General features: G+C 40.0%; 1 long non-coding RNA gene across 2 annotated transcripts in view; it reads right to left on the reverse strand.

Moving 5' to 3' along the window:
* The window catches only part of LOC113970038, a 124,255-nt gene extending 107,337 nt beyond the window's left edge, over nucleotides 1-16,918 (reverse strand). For both annotated transcript variants that reach the window (XR_003535034.1, XR_003535033.1), the window contains exons 1-3: nucleotides 16,806-16,918; nucleotides 15,505-15,578; nucleotides 13,713-13,829 (exon numbers count right to left, since the gene is read on the reverse strand). This is a non-coding gene — a long non-coding RNA (uncharacterized LOC113970038). The remainder of the gene's footprint in view (nucleotides 1-13,712; nucleotides 13,830-15,504; nucleotides 15,579-16,805) is intronic.
* Nucleotides 16,919-16,934: the final 16 nt, after the last annotated feature.

The following is a 16,934-nucleotide window of genomic DNA, read 5'->3' on the forward strand; positions in this document are numbered from 1 at the left end:
AGCAGCCTCTGGCACTTGTCCCTCCAGCCTCACATTGCAAGACAGGGCTGCAGTAAAGACTAACAAGAGCTTGGAGTGAAACACATACATTGCTATGGAGTAAGAGAAGTGGAAAAGTAGCAGAGATTTTTTTTAAGATTTAACTCAGCTCACCTCAGTTTTATTGACTTAGCAAAGACCTTACACTTATTGCAGAACAAAGAGGTAAGACTGAAAAGAGTCCTACCTCTGCACAACATTTCCCTAAGGATATGGCCTTCTCAAAACCTCTGAGCTCACTCTTTGTACTCCTGGGAAATGGCCTGGGGAACAATGGGATATGTGGTCTTAACTTCAAAGTGCTACTGGTATTTATTAGTGTTGGAAATGAGAAATGAGTTATTCCTACACTCCCAGGAATGAATAGAAAAATACGGAGAAAAAAAAATTATATTTTTGTTTCTGATTTGTTATATATTTTATTATTTCATTCTTTCTCTACAGAGGCAGAATATGCTTGTTTCTTTTCTACTTTCCAGGCTTGGTTGGAGATATACAGTCAGGTTACCTGTGACTTTGAAGACAAACAAGTCATGGGAGAAGGAAGGAATGAAGCATACATCAGCAGGGGAAATGATACCCGAAACTTAAAGGAGACAGGGCAAAGAAGCTGCCTGCACCAGTTCATCAGTGCAAGGCACAGCTGTGGAACAAACACTGCACTGTCTTTAAAATGATGAAAGGTAAAAATTCAAAACTATAGGTAACCTTTTCCCTTCTGCCTCTCTTACATCCTATGTGTGCCCCAGGAGAGAAAGAGAAGCTGAAGCTTAGAAAGGGATCATTAGTTCAACAACAGTATTTGACAAGACCAAAAATGAGATGGGGAAACAAACAAACAAAATACCCCAAAAAACAGAAAGACTCGAGTAAGGCTGTCTTTTGAGCTCAGATGGGTAACTCAGGTTAGATTGGAAGTTTTGGGATTAAAATAGTTTTATTGGAGTTAAGAGCAAAATCAGCTTCTTAGCTCAGAAGAAAATTGTCATCCAGGAAATTCATAATCCCAGACTTCAGTACCAATCATGAGGAGAAGATGGGATCCTTTTCATTTTTTTTAAATTGCACAGTAAGTCAGTAGAAGGAAGGGTTGATTACTCCACATGAGTAAAACCACTGGGGTGAATCAGTCCTAACATCACAAGAGCCATGCTTTGTTCTAAACCATCAATACAGAAGCAACAGGTAATGATGAGGTCACATTCAAAACTGCTACATCCTTCATGGCCTTTTCATGTCATATGATTATGGCACTAGAAAAGTATTTTTATGAGCTAGTCTGCAATTGCTTTATCAAGCCACTAAAAATAATCTATTTGTTTCCATGTTTCTTATAGATGGCTACAACTTTATCATTAAGATACAATCAATTTGCATTAATTTAAAAATAACTTTAAAATTTATAGCCAGTTTTATCAAACTCTCCCTCCATTTTCACATATTTAAATTCCACTCACCTATTGTGTCAGGTTCAGATAATTTAGTTCCATATCCAGTCAAATTTGATTCCTTCTGGGAAGCCTAAGCAACTGTATATTTAGCTCTCTGGTTTTATTTTGTCAATAGCTATGTACTTACTTGTAATCCTTCTACTGCACTGTCCATTTTCTTTGAGAACTGAAATTCAGTGATTTCACCATTACTTTTAAGCACCAAAGATAAGATGGTATTAAACCAAACAGAGGATGAAATACAGCCTTAGGGAAATCAGCAATGTCAGATTTCAACTCAGCATCAGAAATTGTATGGGTTCTGGTCTTTACATCTTGAAAAAGAAATAGTAGAATTAGAGGGTGTATAGAGAGCAACTGAAGTGATCAGTGGTTTGTAGCAATTAACAAACCAGGAGAGACCAACAATTCGAGGATTTATCAATCAGAAGATCAAGGGGGAATACAGTTGGGATTCCCAAAATTATGAAAGAATTGTGGAAAATGAATGTAGAAATCTTATTCACAAAAATCCTGCAGTTTTTGAGCCATTAGGAGGCACCAGCTGAACATATAATACAAAAGAGATAAAGTAATTCCTCACCCAGTGGGGCAATATACTTCCTGACTCTGCTGCCACTGGAGGTGACAAGGACAGAGTGTGCCAGCAGGTCCAGAAAGGGATTATACAAATTCATAGCATGGAGAAAACCATCATCATCCTTCCTGTGAGTGATGAGCATAGCAAGTGCCCTGTACAAAAGCCCTTCTTTCAAGAGAAGTTCTCCTAAAACCACAAAGAGTATAGCAACTAAAGTAATGCACCTTGAATTTTTCAGGATATATTACAAACACAGCTGCACAAATGTTAGCATATGGAAAAGAATTTTACCCAATTAGTATGCAAAGGATCATTTAAAAGCCCCTTTGGTGTAATTTTTTGTTTCAGTCAGAATAACTTAAATTCCAGTTGCAACTGCTCTGAGATATTTGTTTTATGGCAATCCACTTTCCAAAGTTTGAATCTACTTTCATTGAAAAAGATGTTTCTAAAATGAAACATCTGGCTTAAAGAAGAGGAGGAGTTTTGGCATTGCTAGGCTTTAAAAATCTTACACATATGAACCTATGGTGACACATCAAGAGGGGAAAAAAGTAAGGAGAAAACTGTCATGAGCTTAATCCTGCCAGGGGGGCAAATGTTTTTCTTCTGAAATAGAAGTTACAGCAGCTTTTAGAGGCTTTCAAAGGTACAACTTATCCTGATTAGAGAACATAAAACACTGATTGATGTCTATATAAATTTCCACACAGTGTATTTATTTTCACTGCTGCGTTCTATTGTTATGAATGGGAAATACTTACAAAAGATTCTTCTTTGAATACTATGTCATTCTGATTAGACCATGAATATGCTGACAATTTTATCAACAAGGTTTTGTGTGTGTATAAGTTAAGAGAGTTTTTTCATGAGAAGAAAATTATTCTGGTTTCATGATACCTTCTCTTTTTGGGTACTCAGAGGTGGAAGCAGAAGCAAAGGTATTTTTAAGCAAGTTATAAACACAAGTTAAACTGGGAATGTGAAATATTTTCTTTATTGGGAAGCAAAAACATCTGGTCCTTCTAAATGTATTAAATGGAATAAGTAAGCCATTTGTATTGTTAATTGGTGGAAAAACGAATGTTATATGAAGATAAATTATAACCATGAAACCTGAAATACATGATGGCACTGAAAAGCAACTTCTAGCTCTGCACACTGATTTGCCAGTCTTTCAGCAGGGCAGTGATAGATTACCTTTAGTGCAGCTTTAATGCCTTCATTTCCAAAACTATAAGGATTTCTTAAATTTTATGGCCTTCTAGAAAGAGTAGTTTTCCCCATAGCGTGAAGGTTTGACCTACTACAGTAAAAATACCTTAAGGCATTACCAATTTAACCACAGAATCAAAAATAAAATCTCATGCAGTTTCTACACACTCCTTAAAACACTGCCATCCAAGGACCAATCAAAGAGGAGTAACTTAGGCTCAAGCAAGAAATTATGGAGATTGTCCATAAGAGTTTTGGGTCACACCATCAGCTTCATCCCCAGAAAAGTGCACGATTCCTCTAATAGCTCCATAGGAACACTATGTTAGAACACTGGTTAGTTATTCTGTTAGCACTCTGTTCCACTGTGCTTGTTCCAGAACCTGGCTCTTCTGTTAGAAACCTAAACTGCAGCTCAAATTTCCTCAAGACCAGTTTGCACAGATTTGTTTGTCTTTAATTGTTGTCTTTTAAATAGCACTGCTTTTCTGGTGTTTTCTCCCATGGATATATTTATAAGTCACATCTCAAATTTCATTTTACTAGGCTAAATAAACCATTGCCAATTAGTTTCTTCTTACAGATGAGCTTATCATTCCCATGATCCCAGTAACTCTTCTGTGGACTTGTTGCAGCTAGAGGTACCCTTTTTTCAACAAGGAAAATCAGAGTTGTACATGGTATTCAGATACAGGTTTATCATCCCTTGTCAGGCAAAAATACTTCCTTATTTCAACTGGGAAGATTTGGTCCATCTTAAATTCCATTTCCCTTTTTGTCTGGAACATATTGCTGGCTACCAGATATCCAGTTATCCCCTAGTACTCAGATCTGTCCCTTCCTCCATTCTTTCCAAATAATGAGCTCTAGTTAATATCAGAAATTTTCAGTGATCCCAAAGTGCCTGATGTTGCACCTCATTCCATTAACTTCCAGCCTGTTCCTATTACTCCAGAGCTTGAGGTCATCCATTTCTTCCTGTAAGTGATTCCTGCCCTTTCCGCATTAGTGAGGGGTCCCAACTGTACATCATCAACAAATTTCCTCAACATTATCTGTCTGTTTCAGCCAAAGTCATTCCCAGAAGTCTGAAACATACCCAGTATCCTGACTGATCACCAAGGAACCTTGTTTGTAACCTTCCTGCCCAGTGCATCCTCTCTCAACAGCAGCCACTCTCCTCCTTTGGGCATTTCCGTACCAGCAGTGTCTGTCCAAATCCTCACCTCCTGCAGCCCAATGCTGGGAGTCTCCTGCTGATCCCTAACAAATGTTTTGTTGCAAAATATCTAGAACAGATATCCTTCTTCTAGACATGCTATTGTTTCAAATACCAGTTTACTAGGCTGTGATCTAACTTGGGCAAGCACACCTAATATGTCACTTTTTTTTAAATCTCAAACTTTAAATATAGTTTGTCTTTAACACTTGTTCTTAGGCCTTGAAAGCACATTATATCCGCTCCTTGCTTTTCTGCCAATGGACTGGAGGACAGAGTGTATTACACAGGGAGTGGTTTGTACTTTCTAATTCTAGAGAATTTGTTCAATTGAAATCTTTTCTAGAAAGAGATGACAAATACGAAAAAGTTTCAACACAGTGGGAAACAAAATAAAATAACATTTTAGTTGAAAAGAGATAACTTGGAAGGAAATATGGTTGAACGGGGAGTGACTAGTCATTATTTTTCAGAATAGAAAAATAAAGTAGGAATACCATACAAAATGACATGAAACAAACAAATGAAAGAATTGTTGCCACAGGATATGTGAAAGTCAAAAGTAGGAATGTCTTGGGAAAGGGATTTGATCAGTTCATGAAAGTTAGATATGCCACAATAACCCAGCACAAGATACTCTTAGGCTGCCAATTCCAGAAATTTGAGAGGGTCTACACCTGACCTTATAGGAAATGGCCACTGTTGGTACTTCATTAAATGGGGATCTGCTCTGACTCTGAGATTTTCACTGCAAAACACATTGGGTGGAACACCTAATGCAGCTAATTCATGTAATGACCTCCAGTTATATCATCCATGACACTGAACAGAACTTAGGCCCCTTCATCAATACACAGGAAATATCCCTTAGAAATTAATGGAACATATTTCTGTACTCCATTCATCCACCCACACAGAATTCCAGGAGACTGTACAATCCTATTTTATCGTGCTCCTCAACAATTTACTCCGCTCTCTGCTGAAGTGGACGTGGTCCCACATTCCCCTTACGCAGCACAGAAAGTACTTCTTCCCTTTAACTTCTCTATTATTTGAAATTGTGTAATAACAAAACATAACTAACTAGTCATCTATTGAAAACCACAAAGATAATTTTACGGGGAACACTCAGGGGAAGCACCTCGTGTCCAATACAAACTCCATTTGACATTATACCTGTTAGATCAACACACTCCAGAGAGTTAATCTCAGCCAAAAATATGTTTCCTGATGAAGCATAAGACAAAGTCACAGTCCCCAGAAGGAGCCTGTGGGTGGAAGAGAGATGGGAGCTGAGTGATTTTTCTCCCAAAATCAAGGAACTGTTTTGGCTTCTTTTTTGTTGAGGTCATTTTGTGTCTGCATAGATAATAATAAATAAATACATTGTAATCACTGTGGATTTATGAGGCAACTGAAGCTATTTGGGCTCTTGCAGAAAGTAAGGCTGGGAAAATAAGCTGGCAATTTTTTTGATGTGTCCCATGCCCAACTAAAACAAGCTTAAGTATAATTTCCCTTATTCAGCTATACTTAAAAAAAAAAAAGAACCAACCACAGCTGGCATTAAACCCACAGTCTGTGGGCAGCTATATTATGCACCCACTTTGCAGACTTCAGACAGAGCACTCACAGGCTGGTTACAACACTGACAAAGCAAATCTTACCCCAGATCTCACACACCCTTGGCAATCAGTTCTCTTCCTGCTTACTTTGCTGTCTTAAAATAATGTTTTAAATCTTACACCACTAGCAACACCCTGGTGATTTTGTGTCATACTTATGAACACAAGGCAATCATCAGAGGGTTTTTCCAGATGAGCCACCAAAGAAATAAACCTCACATTTTATTTTGTTTGTTTTTTCCTGAAAGAAAACGTTCTTGATGTGGCATCTTAATTTGGGTATCTATTGACTGGTGTCAGCAAACTGTCTCTACATCCAATATCCCAGCTGCTTCCTCGACAGATGTTAAACTTTGTGGAGCTTCTACAGGAAAAGGCTAAGGTTCAAAATATTAGGAAATAATACCATTATATTTCCTTACACGGACCTTATAAGGTCAATTCACCCTGGCACATCACCTTATGAATGCCATGTTTTGCTAAAGTGATTTTCAAGCTCTTGTTAAATTAAGTGTTGTTTTTTCCTTAGCAAGGCCTTTCCCGCCACAAGAACAGATTACTGGAAGGTACTAATCCTGTTGTTTTAGTCCTAAATTCCCACTTATCTGCAGCTTTGGCTATAAAAGAACATAGGGATCTCATTTGGGACCCCTACCAACATGCTATACAAGAAATACATACCTCAGGCTTCACACCGTTTTATTGCCAGGTTTTTGCCATTTCATCTGTACATTTCTTTAGGTAGACTTACTTAAATGAAAAAGATACAGTATGTTGCTGTTCTATTTTTAGGTTTTCCAAAAGACTCTAGATCTCACTCTTGCAGAGATAAAGCAACAAGGCAAGGAGACACAAGGAACCCCAGCCATTTCAGTTATGAATGCACAGCTTTTAAGTGGTCAATAAACTAAATTTGACTTCCCCCCAAACACAACCAACTGAAAACAGCCAGGCTTTTCACATACAGTGAAAATAAATTTTTAGCTGACTTAGCAGGAAGAACTCAACAAATAAAGGGAACAGGATAAAAACTTTTGTAATAATATTGGCAGCCTTATAGGACTCCACATTCAAAGCTGACAAAGAGATATCCTTAAGAAAGAAATATTCTTATATCTTCCCTAGGGATGGTGACACATATCTAAGGATATCCATGAACAGTGTCCAAAAATTAATCCTTATTTACTTGCTGAATACAGTATTTCCCTGTTACTAATGTTACAGAGATGCCAGTTTCCCTAACAGACTTCAAATTATCTGAGTAACATAACTGAATATTAACTACCACAACTACTACTTGAGGCCCACATGGGAGTGAGGATGTGGACCTTAATGCCTAAAGTCCAAACAAGACAGGAGTCCTTCCTCAAAGTCCTGCCAAGGCCTGTGTGCACTGAAGCAGCTGAGGTGAGAGCACAAAGGAAGGTGACAGCACATGCAAATAAGCAGAACGAGCAACATGAGACCACTTCCAGTCATATTACTTCTACATTGATGTATTTAATTTTCATGGGTAAGGTAGCATGTCACTACCAGCAGTCTAGCCAGCTTTAGTGAAAATGGATTGCCTTTAATTTCCCATTCTTGCTCGACAGAAGACCCAGAGCACTACAAATGCCTATTTGCCCAACTCTGAGATTTTGCAAGGTTTGAAGAGCCAGGAACAAAATATTGCACAAGGACTATGCTGTGAAGTTCCAGCTTCCCTGAAGTGCACAGCAAAATTCCCATTGACTCAAGCAGAGCCAGGACTTCCTATCAATTCCCACAAGGTCAGCAGTGCTGAGAACTGTGAGCTGTGTCCATTGCAAAGAGCGACTATCACCAACTTTCAGCTTGCACTCACCCTTCTTGTGATCGTTTTTGCATGTGGTGGTTTCAGCTTTGTGTGCTTTACAGATCAAGAAACCACCACAGCATTCTGGTTTTATTTATTTCATGCAGCAACAAGGCACCCTTAGTTTCTCTTTCGCAACCAAAAGTGCTGCAGGGGTGGAAATTAGATAAAACCTCATAATTCATCTGGTTTCCCACCCCCACCATCAAGCTCTTTGTAATTACACATTTATTGCAGCTCAGTTACTAAAACTTCCCTGCTCCATATAGGCTTCAAATCCCGTCTCTTCAGCTTCATTTGCACATTATCAACAGAGCTTAAACTGTTCTTGTCTTACTGATGCATGTATGGAATCTGAAGACAAACCAGGATTTGGATGAATTGCTGTCCCCATAAGGACAGTAGTTGACCATGGAAAGACATCACAGTTCTTTGGCAGTGCTGCTCCTGGCAGCTACAATCATCACAACCTCCTCTACCTCCAGAGCCTCCACAACCACATAACAAAGAGAAGGAGACTAAGATAATCTGCATGAATAGACAGAGACTGAACTATAGGAAATTTTGCACAGGTTCTTGCACATTTTTCCTTCGATTTGTCTGTATTCTATGTGTGTTTTTGCAACCCCTACATTTCACTTCGGGTTTCAGGTTTGAACAAGAATGTTAAAAGCTCAAATTGAAACTCACTTGAAACCATCAGGTTTCATTTGCAAAACTGTAAGTGGTCTTCAACATTTGAAAGATGCAAATTCAAGTGAAAATTGCAACCAACGGTTTTATATCTAAACGCAGAGCAAAACTTTGAAGTAGGCAAGTTTTTTGTGGCTCTGTGAGAAGTATTTCATGTAGCAGTTCTCCTGGTTTTACTGTATGTGGAGAAATGTGCTGTCTACGCTCGCCTACGATGTTGCAATACTCTAATATGCCAGATTATTTTTTCTTTAAACTGCTGCTTAAAATCCCTCCTTCGTACTCTCTCTGGAGCAGAACCAGCCCCAAGACCTTTGGGCCATGACCTTTTATAATAATTCCCCCAAAATCTCTTCTCCTATTTTAGGACTAAGGGGTTCCTTGCTCATGGTTATGCACCATTTGTCATTATCTACAAAGACTAAAACGCCAAGGATGGCCTTCAGCTGTCAGCTCTGCCCCTCTGAACAGGGTTTTACAGGATGTCTCATTCAGCTTTTGCAGTCACAGGAGAGGGGAGATTCTTTCATTCAGAGCAGGGAATATCCTCCACAGCTGCAGAACACAGGAGGCCCAGGGAACTTCCTAAGGCCAGCAGCTGTGGAAGAAAATTTTGGCGGGATTGGTCCATTATTGTTGATGTACATAAGGCCTCAAAATCAGTGTCAGGAAATCATGCACATGCAGAGAGACTCATGGTCTTATTTTTCATATTTAGCTCTGCAACTGTAAAATAGTTAAACCTTGCTTTGATGTTATGCTCAACATTGTTAGTATTAATAAAAAATTATGCTGGTTTTTCCTGTCAAGTCATATTTCAGTGAAAACTCAGACCTGCCACCACCTCCCTTTTCAACCAGTCCACCACTGCAGCAATCAAGACTTGAAAAAGTTGTCACAAGCATGAAGTTAAACTGAGTCGACATCCCTTCGTTCATACTGTGGTATGTATGAAGTTAGGAACAATCAGTTTTTAAACACCAACTACTTAACCATCCCCAAACACCCAGCAGCACAGCTGATTGCCCAACCCCACTGCAAAAGTTCATCTTTTAGAAGCCTCCTAGGAGACCTACATGAAGACAATGAAACCTAACCTGGTGTTCTGCACTACACTTTTTTTAGTACTTCTGGCTGTATCATTATGCACAACCCTGAAGATGGGGAGATATTCTGTCAGTCTACTGCCAAATTGCTTGAGTCTTCATGTAAACTCTGTGCTAACTCATATTATTTTTGCACCTTAATTTCAATTCCTGTAACATAGAGGTAACTCTTGCCTAACTTCACACAGGTGAGTGTTTAGCTCATGACCCTCTGATATTCTCAGATTCTAATTCAGAACATCATTAACAATACACGTAACACCAGCAGGGGCTGGGAAGACAGTTTTGCCAACACATTCAGGCAGACTCTAGAGACGATTCTTCTATTTTCTTCAAGTTTCAGTCTGAGGTGAAGTGGCAAAGACTGCCCCTCAAAATCTAATGTTCTGCAAAGCAGCAGCAGATTCAGCACTCCCTACTTCACACCCTGCAGAGCAAGCCAAAACCTAAGAACCAGCCTTGCTCAATGGCTGAACAACAGAGGCACAAACAGATCCATTCAGCAAGGAGAGCCAAAGAAGGAGTCAGAGAGCCAAAGCCACCAGCTTCCTCCTGCTGGCTGTGCAAGTAAGAAAGGAGCCCGGAACAATGGAGGCAGCAGAACAGCATTACTCTGGGGTCATTTGGTTTAGTTCCCAAATGGCTCCTAACAGATGCCTCTAAGAAAAATTTGCTCTGCATCGCTGCTGCCTCATCACCCTGGAGCCACATACCCCATGCTCAGTTTGGCAAACTGCTTCATCTCCCCAGGCTGAGATCCAGACATCAACGGGCCCACTTGGGGGGCCCAAACTCTACTGGCTTTCCTGTGTTTTGGACCCATCCTTAGAACTAGTAATTATTCCTTTGGCAGTGCTTGCCTGCCAGACAACATCTCCCAGCCCATTCCTGTGGGGTCAGGAAATAAGTGCAGTTGAAAAAAGGATTGATACAGAATGGGTCAACTAACAAGCAGAAAACTGTCAAAGACCATTTGATAAGCCCAGGAACAGAGGACTGTGAGGCAGGAGAGGACACTGAAGGAAAGAACACCGAAAGGAAGAGATCATGGAAAGGGACAGAGAATTCTGGGAACAAGAGCATAAAGGGAATGGTGTGACACGGTGGTCCCCAACTCATGGCTTGAAGGCAACCCATAGTAATGTTGCTTGTGACACAGGAAATAAAAATGTCCCAAGAATGGCATGGAAAACAAAGTACAGTGTTGCCAACAGTGTGATAACTGTGCAGTGTTGTTGACAATAAATCAACACAGATTGGGGAGCACAGCTCTTTACCTCCCTTAACTAGAAGTTAAAATCATTCCACCTGTCCCCCCTCCTTTTTTTTTTTTTTTTTTTTTTGTGGCAGCATCTCTGGTTAGAGGAATTTGGCTCTGGAGCTGGTTACAGTATGTGCAGGCACATCCTGCAGCCAAGACAAAGCAGCCATGGCCCACTTCCCCATAGACAAGTGAATTCCACCCCAAATGCCCCAGCACTGCCTGGGGCTGAACTGGCCTCTGATTCTCAGTGCTGCTCCTTTCAGTGCTCTTGCCAATGAGATGGTGACAGACATGTGGAGAGATGGTCACTGCTGCTTTCTGGACTGATCCTGTCTCTGAGGGTACGACCTAACTTCCAAAATTGCAACTCTGCCACACTTGACAAGTAACCAACAGATCACAAAAAAAATTGATGATTTCTGCTGGAGATCAGAAGAAGGAAAAGACCCTCCTGTGAGAATCAGAAGATAATGAAATTTCTTCATTTCTAACCAAATAAACACTGGAATGTTTATTTTCTTGCCCCCATTTCATGTACACGGTGATTTTGAAATATTTCTGTTTATTTTATAATATGCAGCAAAATGAATGTTCCTTACACACTGAAATAAACAACCTTTTTTTCTCCCTGCCATACAGACACACACAAGATTCTACACACAAGAAACTTCCTTCCACATCCTTCCTTTGTGGATGTGAACTCCTCTGGGGCTGACAACTCCCAGCAGAGCCAACGGAACACTTGCCATTGCTTTCAGTCACAATATGATTGTGCCCCTTTCTTGTAGCAGGCAGAGTTAATTGAACAGAGTTGAAGATGTATTGTAGGAGACAGGAGTAAATCAAATTATATGAAAACATTCCCACGGTTTTGATTTACTTCACAGAAAGAAGCAAAATATTAGACATCTTATATTACTTCACATTTGCCTGGAGGGCAAATGTGAGGTAAATGCTAGGAAAATTCTAAAAATGTAGCAATAAGCCCCTTCTACTAAGTTCTGTATGAAAAATGCATTACTGAGAATACAATGTTATTCTAAGATGCTGAACAGGAGTCTCTAAACCCGTTTCAGAGGGCAATAGATTCCACTGGTTTAGATGGGATATTCCTTTGCTAATCTGAAACTGTAAACTAATAAAAATTGTAAACAGAAGGGCTCTCGAAGCATTAAACTGGGCAAGTTTGTAGTGCTGCTGACATCTACTGAGAGAAAGCCAAATTGCACATCTTAGAATGGGATGAGCCTGCCTTGGCCCTTATTTGTTGTTTCCTTTTGTGTTTTCAGCCACATGTTTGCACATTTAATAATTATCTTGTATCGGTACTCACTTGCTTCATTTAAGTTTAGTAAGTCAACAGAGGCGTTATAGGAAACATAAAGGAAATAAAAGGGACATTCAGGAGATGGCTGTATCCCTTTGTATAAATGCTGCAGACTTGTTCTTATAGTTACAACAGCCTGAAGACCTAGATTGACACACAGCATCAGGGATATCAGGATGCAGTTCTAGTTCCTTCTGACTGTACATAAAGCCCTCAAATTGTGGCAGCTGAAGCCAAAACTCACACAGTAGAAAATACTGGATGTAATATTGAAAATGTATGTGTCATTTGTTTCCTACTGGAAAAGGATAATATAGCTAGACTATGGCAGGAATAAAAACATCACCACTACAAGAATGGAACTCAAAAAACCAAGTCAGAAACACTTTTTGCTCTGTGTGTCTTTTGTCAGGATGACATATAGTAGTTACACTATTCAGACAATTCAAGAAAAATTTTTGCTGGTATCTTGTGCATTATAAAGTGTATTCTTTCCCCATGCTGAACAGAGAAGAATTCATAGCCATCCCTACAGCCACAGAACAATAACCATTACTGCAGGTCTCATGTCTAGGGGTTTCATTCTACAACAGGAAAGGTGTGTCCATCTCATTTGGGGTAATACCAAAACTAATGGGGGTGTAAGGGGAGAAACAACATAAAAAACTAACAGAGTTGGAGCAAGTCAAGGAGGCAATGATTGAGAGGGTGTGTTTCTCCACTTCTGGGGCAAATTTCTCATCCCTGATGTTACACTGAATTTACAGGATTATAAATAAAAACTAATTTGCCAATAAATATTTGTAACATAGTGCAATACTATCTATAAAGCAGTTTAATTAATTTTCTTTTGTAATAAGAGAAAGACCCACAGCCAAAATTAAATATCTCATTACAAGATTCAATCTGTGAATAAGCTGTTATGAAATCCCCCTCTGACCTTGACAGGACCAGGATTTCAGTCTCTGTGAGGGCTTTTCACTGTAGCTTTCTGCAGATTCTGAAACAGATGTAAACATGAGATCTTTGCCTCATGTATCTGTTGTATAAGATATCCCCAGCAGTAATTTTTGGTCACACAGGTTTGAACTCCAACTTTTTTAGGTGAGTAGGTCCAGTGGATAAAGCTGATACACACTCAGCTCCCATTTAAGCTCTGCTTTGAAAATCACACATAGATTAAAAACTGCAGCATAGGGTTGGAAACCCTCTCCTGATTGTTCTCTGACTGAAGGTACCTCATTTCCATCTATGCCCCAGTCATCACCTTGAATTTTTCTTGGTACCTAAAGCTTGGCTTCTACAGATATTCTGACATGCCATGATCTTGGGAGGACTGTACAGTTCAGCACTTACTTCTCTCCCCGAGGTCCCTCAGGATTCACGCAGCCATCACTCGTGTCTGATCCAGGGCAGTTCTCACTGCTCACACTGACCTCCTCAGGAAAAGCAGCTGCAGCCTTGTATTTCCTCCTGCAATAGGAAAATATGGGTTATACAGTTTCTCCACCATAACAACACTACACAGAGCAACTGGAACCTCCCTTCAACATCTCAGACAGGTTTGAACCCATGTTCTCCCTCTCCCTGAGGTTTGCTAAACTGGGGAACAGCTTCCCCAGAGGAGATAAGCTCACACCAGTACAAAACAGTTTGCAGGCCTCTGGCTGATGAATTCTTCAGAGACATACAGCAGATAGACTTGAAGGGAATAGGCTCTCTGCAATAAGGGGATTTAACTCCAGCTGAATTGTATGGGCATCTAATTTTTGGATGGTGTGATTTCAGCAAAATCACAGCTTCTGGAGAGAAATATCCAGGAACCTTATCTCCTGTCAGAATGCTAATCCAGAGTACCCAGAGGTATTTCCTTACTGATTCCCTTTTTGCTTTCTGGTGCTTTCAAAGGGGGCTTCTCACATATTTTATAAGAAGCCCTGGCACTTAACTCATGGCTGTGCCTTTCACTCTGTGCTCAGACTTCTGAAAACACAGCATAGTGCTCAACAGTGCAACATCTAAGTCTCAGGAAATCCCCTAATGAAATGCCATTAATACACTCATATCAATGCACTTTAAATGGGCGTTTAGGAGGGTTAAGTATATAGTGCAGCAAAATCCCACAGCCTGGTACTTGGATGGAGTTCTAACACACTGTTATGTTTAAAAACACACAGATCAGAAATAAAGATGAGAGAGCAGATATATTTGAACAACTGTTCCTGAACAGAAATCATTTCCTTATTCTATTACAAATCTATTTATGATTACCTAAAAAGAATGTTGAAACATAAGACTTTCTAGAAATAACTTGGTTCCAAAATGAGTCTCTGAAAAGGCTCATTCTGGCTTGCACTCATCGAAAACCAAGGCACTCAATATCAACATTTTGGCAATTCTAATAACAAAGACTGCCAAAAATATGTTGTCTATCAAATGTACACGGAAGAAAGATGTTAGAATATTAAGAACAGATGTCACAGATATCTTCGAAAATACTCATGCTCCCCAAGTACTCTGCAAGGCAATATGTACAAAACCTCATTGAAAGATTAAATTAATGCATCTTGTTCAAATGCTTCCAAGTGTTGTATATGCATGTAAACTTACTTATAAAATATGTACTTTTAAAGATGTTAGAAAGAAGGATTGCATCATAAATTGATAATGGCCTTCTATCTTAAAATTGGAGCTTTAACAGTTTGACAACAGAGTAAAGACTAGTTTTTATAGTCTGTTATTTAAACCATTTTCTTCTGTGTGTGCAAGGTTTTCCAGTTATTGAGTATTCGTGTATTTACATTTTAATTATTATTCTACTGACAAAGAAAGTTTACAAAAAAATTCCTATTAGAAAAACATGTAAACAACTCTAGTGAAAGGAATTTTTACATAAAAGTAGCTTATTGTCTAAAATTAAAAGACCACTTAGAAAACATAAATATCTCCAGAGTTCATTTGAACAGGCACAAAACATGCTTTCTTCCTCTGCTCTATTTATTTTCAGTACTGACAATCCTAAACAGTAAACATTAAGCCACTTTCCAAACAGAAAATCATGGCAATTGGCTGATTTATTTATTTATTTGTTAGCATAGGAAGCATTGGATTCTTTATAAATGACATTTATATTAAGAAAATATTTTACCTCTAGGGCTGATGTTCCAGATTTCAGCATAGAAAATCACCTTACAAAACTGAAGCCCAGCTTTCCATGTATGACTGATTCAGGTGATAGAGTGTTAAAAAACAAACAAACAAACACAAAAACCAAACCAAAACAAACAAAACTCCCCCAGAAATCTACTGAATATTTTAAAGTTCATAATAAAATAATAGGCAGTGATACCATGGTGCCTCTTATGGGATGACATTTCCAGGTAAACAGCCAAGAAACAAAACATAGCAGTTTGAGCCAAGAAACCAAACACAGCAGTTTGAGCTAATGATTTTGATTTTTTATATTTTCTTACTGAAATCAGAATTTCAGTGAGAAGGGATTCATGGCCCTATAACATACATCACCAAATTGCATTCACGTGAGCACACTGAGCCAACAAGACTCGTCTTTAAGTTTAAACCTGTCTGCATACTGAACTCAAGACTTTCTGAGGTAAAAGACCAACCATTCGATGCCAAAATGACAGTGCTGAACTCAGAAACGCGATGTGGGAGATACGAGACAGTACAATCCTAATGTAACAGCAGCAACAACATCGACATTTTCTGTTCTTTAAAAGCTTTGAAAACAGGGCTCATTTCTTCTGACGGGATAATGGCAACACAAGGCTGACAACAACTACAACACTTTCCTGGCCCAGGGCAGGCCCGGGTGCCCTCAGCCCCTCACAGGACAGGGGCTGTGGAGCTCCAGCCCTGCCGGGGGTCCAACTCCTCCCACAGCACAGCCTGGAAAACATTCCCGTGACCACCGGCATGTGTGAGGGCTTCGTGGAAAAGGGGCACATTTGAGCCTGTTTTCGTGGAATACACGTGTACAGGCTTTGCCAGACCAGGCCCTAAACCACGACTCCTCTTTTTTTTTTTTTTTTTTTTAAGATCATCCCCTTACAATTAACAGATGTAAAGACGAACTTGGCACGTACGGATGGCTTAATTTTTTTTTCTCCCTTCGAATAACCTGGTTATATCCAGTTTCCGCAGCAATCCTACGAGTGTTTACATTGTTGGGGTTTTTTTTTCACTTCCCTCCTTTATTAATAGAAAGCAGGCCCGGCGTGCCCGGTGCCTGGGGAGGCCGCGCAGAGGAGGGCGCTGCGCCGGGCAGTGTGAGGGGCGCTGTGCGGGGTTATGTGTTTTGTTCGTATCTGCAGACCTCCAGGGCCCCATTCCGCCCTCCCTGGCTGAGCTCCAGGCCCAGGCTGTCAGCCAGGGAGAGCACAATATCTCCAGGCTATGGCTCATTTAAAGTTTTTCCTCAGCTCTCACCGAGCTTTTCCTTGCGGCGCAGGGGAGGCCGCGCCATCTCCTCCCGCCTGAGGCGGCCCCAGACCCGCTGTCGGCCCGGTCACTGCTCCGGTTCTGTCACCGGGGCTGTGCCACCCTCACAAACACAGT

Source organism: Neopelma chrysocephalum, unplaced genomic scaffold (assembly GCF_003984885.1).
Source record: "Neopelma chrysocephalum unplaced genomic scaffold, ASM398488v2 Primary Assembly neopelma1_75, whole genome shotgun sequence".
NCBI lineage: Eukaryota > Metazoa > Chordata > Aves > Passeriformes > Pipridae > Neopelma > Neopelma chrysocephalum.